We start from the raw sequence: 9,381 nt of genomic DNA on the forward strand, positions 1-9,381 counted from the left end.
TTGGGGGTAAGGACTTGCAGAAGTGAGTGAGACAGCTCCATACAGAAACACAAGTAACACATTGAATTACCCCAGAAATGTACCCCTAATAAATGAGTACATCCGAAAGTGATGGGCAAATCTGATACCAAAGCCTCTGAACAGCAGGGGTTACAGAAAGGGCAAGCCAGGCAAGTCACTCTAGCTGTTTTGGTTTCTGTGCAGTAGTTAATGTGCATTTAGACGTGGTTAAGAAATGAGGAAGAAAAATTCCAAAGTTTATGGGTAAAGGCAGATATACTGAGGTCCTATAAATCACAGCCTTATCTGATACCAGATGCAGGTGAACATGGAGTAATTCTCCACATTCATAAATCATTAACAGAAACGACGCTGGCACATTCCAGGTGCAAAGCAAGGTGCGGGAAGAGGAGTGAGCCAGAGGGGAGGGGAGTAAAAGGGAGAATGTGTGGGCTGAGAGGAAGCAAAGCCACACACTTTTAACTATGAACTCTCATTCCCCTGCACCTTAGTTGAGGGTCTGTCCCTGTTGTAGTACACGTAGCTCTATTGAAGTGAACACAGCCAGCTTGCTCTCCACCTCTTATAGACCAGATGCAGGTGACATGAGCAAAGGATTTGGACATGAACTGTAAACAACACAAAGCAACCTCCTCCCAGATTTATATTTGGTTCCTTGACTCAGGCAGCGCAGAGTGGCACCCACTAGATGGGGCTGCCAGCAGCGATGATTACGTGTGCATTGCTTCCCGGCTACACAATGATTTAAGAACTGTTGCTGGATGGGGGAAAAGTAATCATATTTTAAAGCTTATGCCTTCTGCAGCTTGGTACTTGCTGAAGACAAACAATCCTTTCACAATGCAAATGCTGTCAGGCCGGTACCCAAAGTCAGCGCCAAATTGTTTTCTGCTCCAGTCAGGGAACAAGGCACTTAACCACTCTTATTGAGAATTGTGTCCTTCATCTTTTACACATGCCAAACTCCAAGTGATGTTAGTCGACTGCCGTTACCATCAGTGGAAGTTGTGTGCAATGACAAACTAGAAGGGAGAGCCAATATATCCTACTAATAAAGGGAGAGCTAATATATCCTCCGCCTCTGAACACAACAGTGATTAACCTGGTTCACAGAGTTGATTTTTTCAGGTCAGATTTTACCTTTTGCTTCTAATAACAGATAGACCACTTGTAAATAGGACAGTTGAGACCTAGACCGAAGAGAGAATAAATCAGGAGTGTAATGCTGGGGCACATGGGCCACAAGCCCTGGGTGCTCTCTGGTGAGGGGGGGGCACCAGACTGGAGCTGTGGAGGGAGGGCCCTCATCCACCCCCACCTATCCCTCCTTTCCTCCCCTCCACACCTTGCCCCTTCCCTGCAGCAGCTCTAGCTCCAGCAGCAGAAAGGGCAGAGATGTGGCATCTCCCCGAGCGGCAGTGAACCTCTGCCTCCAGCATGTGCCAGCACCACCCAGGGCACAGTACTGGCCAGTTATGCCTCTGAGGCTAACATTTCTATGTCACACGTGTTCCTAAATGTTTGAATTTTCTTGTCCTAGTGAATGGATTATCCCAGCACATCCTCATATAGTGTCTCCGCAAGTAGGCCTGTATATGTGAAATAACCAGGAGCAGAGGATATGCCTGCACTCGTCTTTTGTGGAACAGAGAGAAGTTCTTCACTGCGCTCGATGGTCCGACTTCAACTCAGCGATTACACCAGTGAGCTTTTTCAACCCTATCAACTCTTGCTTAGGTGGAACAGATGCATGTGCAGGCACTGATGTTTGGTTTGGGGTTTTTTCACTTCTATAACCCTGCTGAAATCAGTGAGAAATTCAGGTGGAAAAGAAAAAGGAAGGAGCAGTCCCTCCATTGTGCTATAAGACAATCTCCCTGGCATCCAGTGAGGACAGAAAGAAAAAGGACTGCAAATAAACAGAGGACAAAAAGACCCCTGCTAATCGTGCAACAGGGCAGCGGCACGATTACAGCTACAGGTGAGAAGCCTGGCTTGTCGCTGCCGCCAATGTCTCCTTGGAAACAGGACGGTAAACTCCAAGTTCCTGAAAAAGGAGGTGGCCAGGATGTGTAAACACGTAAACTGAGACAGACAGACAGGGAATCTCTCCAGTCGGTTTTGGGGCTTGCGATAGCCCTGCACCATTAACGTGAGCTGCCCAATCAGAGCCAGAGGGCTGTGACAAGGGGAAGGGAGGAGGAGGTGCGGGGGAGACAGGACAGCTTCCCAAGCTGAAGGAGAAGAGTGTCCATAGTTTCAAGTAGAAGCAACAGGTTCCAAATTATCATTCAAAGGTAAAGGTTTTTCTCTTTCATTTGCTACCTGGAGATTTTTACGTATTAATTATACTGGGTTTCAACAATAGAAGATAGTCAGCTGTTTTATTATTAAAGCTAAAGCCACAGCAAATAATGATACTTTTGCTCCTTGTGATAGAAAGCAGACCAAAGCTGCTGAGGGGACATCGTAGAGAGGAGAGGTTTAAAATACGGCAAAACGATGCATCAGCTGATGGTTTCAGGGTGCGGTGCTTCTCAAGTGACAGAACAGAAACTTGGCAAGCTGATGTGCTGGTTCGATGCTCGCAGTATCTGCACGGGGTGTTACCATTAAAAACAACAAGGGATTGGCGTTCGTTTAGATGATTCTGTTTTCACAGGATGTGACCTCTCGGCATTAGGAACAGCATGCTACGTGGTGCTTAGACAGGTTGTCACTTTTGGACCGCTACGGTCATCTATATAATAAAGCCTTTTTGTTCACTTGTCACACCAATGTGTGTTTAGGGAGATAAGGTTGGACTTTCTAAGAGCATTCCCTGGGGCTCAATACAGACTTGGCTTGGCAGCGTGGAAGGAGGTGATATACAGAAAGACAGATGAAGTGAGCCAATCATTCCTCCTGGCCTTACAGTTCTGATTGCAAGGGGATTAGGCACCCAGATGGCATTACATTTCAGTGAGTGCACCTGACCTCTTTGAAGATACCTGCCCGGCATTTCATTTTGCTAAGGAAAAAATTCAGCCCTTGACCAAATCACCATAGCCAGTAAAAGTCAACAGATCAGGCTAAAACCTGAAGTTATCCCATACAAAACTGTTTAATGTTAAGAAATTAAATCAACAAATCAATATATCCTTCTTCACTTATGAGTGTTATCTGCTGCTCTCATGGAGTAGGAAATCAAGACCCACAAAAATCACTATAATGACATTTCCATTTTTTTCACTGCCAGTAACATTCATAAACCACATGCAAAGCAACACTATTAAGCATAAAAGTACAATCACTTAGGGCTAGATCCAGAAACGGACTTGTGAGTTGGGTGCTGCAATGCTTAACTCGGAGGCACTGGGGCCTGAAGCATAGGTTGCCTGTGCAGTAGGTGAGGAGAATTAAGCACTCCCGCAACAACCAGCACACTGAGTAAGTAGGGAGCCATCTAGAGACAGCCCATAAGCAGATGCCAGTGACAGGGGGTACCTTCAGCCCTGCTCCTACCTGGGATTTAGGCACTCTATGATGTCTGTCAGGAGGCACCTCCATCCACTTAGACCCCACAGCTCAGAGCCTTCCCCAGAGTGCAGGTAACTACGTCCTTTCAAAAGAAGCGGCACAAGTTTCATGGCCAGAAGAGGACATGGTGGGGGTAGTGGGACCCCCATCCTACAGTGCCACCTAGCTCAGCCACAGTCCCATTGTACAGGAACCTCAATCTCAGGGATTACAGTCCCTCCTCCAAGGACTGTTGGCATATTTTTCCAGTTACTGTTTAGTGTTAAACCACACGGTCTTTAGAGGAGGGGTTGGACCCCAGATCCCCCTGCTAAGGTGAATAGAAAACTGTAAGGATACAATGTCATGCCCTCGCTTGCACAGCATCTCCTTTCCCCTTAGCCCAATACATTTTGCATTTGGCTGCACTGTTTCAACAAGTAGGGTGGAGCGTGTCCCTAGCAAATGATCCTGTATCCTGGGGGCTTAAGGAGTTCTCCTGGGTGGGTCTGAATCCCTGAGACTGAGGAGGGTGGTGTTGTCACCACTACTATGCTAACTCTAGTTACAAGAAACTGGGGATCTGCCATGGTATTTTCTCCAGAGCCCAGTACAGTGTTTTGTACAGCAGTTGGTGTGCTTCTGGAACATGCACCAAATCAAGTCCCGGCGGTAAGAGAGAGAAATACATCTGGTTTCTGGATCCCAGTTATTGTTAGGCATAAGTTTCTCAGCCCTGTCAAGACTGAGGTGCTTTTTCCAAGATACCTACAAGCAGGATGGGAAGTATTTAGGGACCTTTACATGAAGGCACATGTGAGGTCCCTCAAGGTTTAGATAGCAAGTGGATATGGTTTTCAGGATCTCATTTTTGCACCCAATGCAATGTTTTTAGGTACCAAGTTCCCATCAGTTTTTATAAAGTTTATTTTCCAAATACCTTTGAGGATATTTGTTTCAGCCTTGTAGTTGCCATATGTATTTCTGATCTTCATAACTCTGGGTAATAATGTTATCAGAGTGGACGTGGGATTCTACAATGTCTCTCAGACCCTGAGTCCATCAAGGTCACACTTCTGTGCAGGGTTGCCGAAGATACAGTATAGGGATCAGTTCTGACCTATGAGAGAGCTGGACTGAGGGATTTAGAAGCAATTTGCTAGTCACGATATCAAACAAGAAGTAAAGCCCTACTTCAACAATTAGATCCACTTGTGCAGCCCATCAGTGGAGCTTCACATGGGCCACAGTGCTGAATCCAGCTGCTGTGGATTCACAGGCAAAAAGATATTTTTCATTTTCATCAATCCAGTGTTTACCATGCTGTTACTTTAACTTAGTTTCTTCTGTGAATGCAAAAGAGCCAGCTTTATCTCTGGTGCAATTTCACTGATTGCAGGGTCTCTAGACACCAATTGTGAAGGGTGCTGCAACCACTACACTGACTTGTCCTCATCAAGCAGTTTTAACATTCACTCCAGCCAGGTACCCTCAGGTTTGCGGACCAGAATGATTTAGGGCTGAATGTCCCCCGGCTCACACCTTTACTTTGTCAGATGGAGAAAATTGGTACAAAAAGGGGAGGGAAGTATGGAATACCAAGTATGATCACAGAAACTCCAGTTTTTTCTTTTTACTTGAAAGTTACCCCCAGGTCCATGCTTTCTGCAATCTGTATATTAGGTGCATGGAACAGACACAATAGAAGAAACCCCTGCTGCCAGTGAAGGAGAAGAGATGCTGGGAAGACAATGCATAGAAGAGAAGTCCTGTGAGAGACTACTGAAAACGAGTTCTGCTTTTGGAAGCACCAGTATTTGTTGCAGAACAGTGTGATGTAGTCCCAAAGTGTCCCTGCCCCTTGATCCTTAATCATGCTGCTGCTATATCACACACACTGGCATTCCTCATCACTTCTAGGGATTCATGAGAGTCAGAATTTATTTAAAACTGTCCAAAAGAAACCCAGTATTCAAAAATCAGCTGAGATTGCTTCTCAGGTACTTGGCTACACATCCTCAATCTATTCAAAGTTTTGGGACAAGATTCCACTTCTGTACTGAAGGCAAAATTCTTCTGTATATTCTGTACTTAATTATTAGATACACATTTTAAATAACTGTGAATAGATATTCACTGTTACTAATTCTCTGCAAAGAGTCTCAGGAACAGCAGTCAGGGCTTTCCTGCACTAGATGTATTCCACTGAGTAAAGATACTGAAAGAATTAGGGTCAGGGCCAGCAGCTTTGCTGGTTTTAATACGAGATAGTATTATCTTCATCTCTTCTTCACTGAAAGGAGCTGTTAGGCTTTGATTTGCAGTCAGTGATTTTAGGATGGATGTGGTTTTCTGCTTGATGACCTTGTCAAAACTTCTATCTGGTTCTGGAAAGTTGCCATTTGTAACTAATACACTTGCGATGGCATTTGGTTGAACAGGACAAAGTCTCTGTGGCTTGCCCTCTCCAGTTAGTCTCTTGCTGATTGACCAAGCCTTTTGGCTTGATTGGATCTTGTCTATGTTTTTTATCATATCTAGCCACCCATTCCTCTTCATCTCATTTAGGTGGAGCTCTAGCTCGTTGGTGGTGTGACATCTAGCCATGCTATCAGGTGGCTATTCTGTGGTCTGCAGTAGTTTGCTGCATTTCTCACCCCAGCAGGGTTTTTACGGTGCACTCTGGGGGTGGTGGCATGGGCTGTTATGAGGATCATGGAGGTGAAGTTAGTGATATTTTCAGCAGTTCATGTGCTGAATCCTCGATCGTCTCAGAGTATAATAAGCAATTAGCCTTACAAAAGTTCCATTTGGATGCCAGTTACTTTGTGTTTCAATTACTGTATTGGTAGTTGTTATTATCAATGTGGGGTTGGTGTTGTGATTTGGAAAATTGGCTTAATACCCTTATTGCTGGTGCTGTTTGTCTGCTAACCCACTGCACCAGGTCTGAGCTGGTCTCAGTGCCCCATCTGCCAGATGTGAAGGTCTCTGGTTGTTTAGGGTTGTGTATGAGCAGTATGTTGTTGATGCTTGCCCAAGTGACTAGTGTTTCTCCATTCTTATTGTTCCCACAGTAGTCCCAATCAATGTGTTGGCTATTGTAGTCTCCTGCAAATAGAGCAGGCATCAGCATAGTCAGGATTGTGTCACATGTTATCCGTGCTTGAGGCAGTTTGTACGTGTTCATGATAGTGGTATCTGTGGTTCTTATTGCTGGCCATTCAATCTCCTGCTGTGGTGTACACTTCTGAAGGAGTACGTAAGGTAGGTTGTAGTCCATGAAGGTAGCAATGCTGTGCACTCAGCTCAGTATAGAGTCTGCAAGTACATAACCTGGTATCTTCAATCTCTGTGTAGTTGCACAGTGAGTCCCTTATAAGAGGACCACATCTGGTTTGTACTTGATAGTCAAATACTCAAGCATGTTAATCTTGAAGATTGTAAGACCTTTGACATTGAGTTGTAATATTGTAAGGTTCATGATGGCTCAAGTAAATTGACTAGTTGCTCTGAAATGTTCTGAAATTGTTTCAGTGATGTACTTCATTTCGCTGTGGAATGGACTCCTCAGCTACTCACAGGATGCAACATGGGAAAGTATACTTCTTGCATCCCATCCAAAAAATCCTAAGCATTCCCCATGTGGGGTACTCATTATACAAGATCTTTAGGAAGAGGATTGGAATAATTGATGCACTTGGTCCTAAATATCAAGTTCCCAGAGGATTGTGGTGGTGTAATTTGTAAAGCTTGCAAAGATAATACTAATATTTAGTACTTGTCTTTTTTAACTACAGACTATGGCTGTAGGGTTGTGCTTTCTTCTCTGTCTGTTGAGTGTGAGGTCATCACTGGAATATCATATCTATCCAGCTCTGGTGTCCACACTTCTAAAACAATGCTGGTGGGGGGGGGAGGGAGGAAGCATCAGAAGAGAGCTACAAGGTGATCTGAGGCCTGAAAATATTCTTTACAGAGAGAGACTGAATTGTCTTATTCTATTTAGTCATCCAAAAGAGAGTTAAGAGAAGCACAGTCTATAATTACCTATCAGAAGAAGGCAGTTATGAAAATAAATGTATCCTTAATCTAGCAGAAAAAGGTATAAGATCTTTCATTTGGAAGGCAAAGTGAGACCAATTCAGATGAGAAACGAGGCAATGAATGTAATTAGCCATTGGAATGGCTCACCTAGGGTATATTCTCCAAACCTTTAAGTCTAGACTGATGTTTGTCTGAATGTGTTATTGTACAAGCAGAAGCTAGGACTTGATGTAAAGATTACTGGGTGAGGCTCTTTGGTCTCTGTTATAGAAGAGCTAAGACTAGATGATCATGCTGTTCTGTGAATCTTGCGTGTGGCATGTTGGGTGTGAATAATTTGAACAGAAAATGGTTTGGTGGCAATAGGGCACGCTTGGATTCAGGAAATACTAATGGCAGTAACTCTACATCTCTGCACATGGTCCTAGAAAGAGAGATCTGGTAACCCTGTTGTGTTAAGAAAATATTTTATAATGTGGTCATTTGGATGATCTGCAATGGGTAGGTTTTTGCAGCATGCTTTACTGCTAAGTGAAGTTGGAATTTATCATAAAGAGATCAGGTTTGTTCATGGACAGGATAGCTACCACTCTGGCCACCTGTACGTTTCCTCTTAAGGGCAAGTTGCGTTTCCAGTTTTGTGAAACTACATGTTTACCCTCTGAAAGGGCTACAGAGGTCTTTCTAGTAATCCATTAATGAGACATTAAGAAATAGGGCCCCTAAGTACATTGTTAGTTCTGAGTGATGCAATAGCTGAGGCAATATGATGTGCATCCATTCAGAACAGTGCTGTCTTGTATTGAAACGCCAATTGAAGAACAGTTATTTTCTCATCACCTATCTTCACACACAGTTGATGCAATATATGAATCTTGAGACCTGGAGTCCCTCACTTTTGACCCTTAGCCCCTGCACCCTTAGACCTGCCAGAGCCCCTCACTCTGACCTGCAGCCCCCTGGCTCCCCAGCACTGCTGCCCATGCAGCTCCCAACTGCCCCTGAAGAAGCTCCCTACCCCCCTTCCCCGCCTCCCTGCCCTGCTGCTGCCCCAGCACTGGCAGACAGGCACACATGCATGTATGCACGCACACACACTCACACACACACACCTGCCTGCAGCTGCCGGGGCCCACGCACAGACCACGTATCGCCCCAGCCTCCAATCACTTTTCCCTGCTGCCTCCAGCCCCGGCAAGCTGGCAAGTGCCAGGAAAGCAAAGGCAGAGCAAAATCCCAGATGTTTGCTTACATCTTAAAAAACTGCCTGGACAGAGATGGGAGGACCCAAAAAGAGGACACATCTATGAAAACCCAGATGTGTCGTAACTCTGCTCCTGTCTCTAAAATGCCAGCATGACCAAAGGAGGTCCTGCAGCTAGGCACTAGCTCTGCTTAGTACTGGACAGGGGAAAGAACTAAAGCAATAGTTCCCAATCTGTGGTACCGGTACCACCAGTGGTACACAGACAACCTGTCAGTAGTATGCGTTAACAGATTTATTATAATTACTTTATATGACAAAAATTTGCTGGTGGTACTTAAGGTTGAATTGAAAAAGTTGCTGGTGGTACTGAAGATTGTATCATTTTAAATTGGTGGTGTGCAGTCTGTCAGAGTTTGGAAACTGCTGAACTAGAGGCATGGACTGATTAAGCAATTATGCCACTATAAAGGGGAAGAATTCTCCCAGTCCACCTGAATTGCCTGAAATCATTTCCTATGTCTGATTGAACCCACAGTCTATTGAATAAATTACCACTTGTTTCATTATGGAGTAAATCACTGTGGTTTGTTTCACTTGTTGCAGGAAAG

At 44.6% G+C, this 9,381-nt stretch overlaps 1 protein-coding gene across 1 annotated transcript in view; it reads left to right on the forward strand.

Moving 5' to 3' along the window:
• The first annotated feature begins 2,160 nt into the window (after window positions 1–2,160).
• CAPSL (calcyphosine like) overlaps window positions 2,161–9,381 on the forward strand; it is a 33,436-nt gene continuing 26,215 nt past the window's right edge. The window contains exon 1 of the mRNA XM_019517967.1: window positions 2,161–2,318. The gene's annotated coding sequence lies outside the window, so the exon portion shown is untranslated. The remainder of the gene's footprint in view (window positions 2,319–9,381) is intronic.

Source organism: Gavialis gangeticus, unplaced genomic scaffold (assembly GCF_001723915.1).
Source record: "Gavialis gangeticus isolate Ggan-Ray unplaced genomic scaffold, GavGan_comp1, whole genome shotgun sequence".
Lineage (NCBI taxonomy): Eukaryota > Metazoa > Chordata > Crocodylia > Gavialidae > Gavialis > Gavialis gangeticus.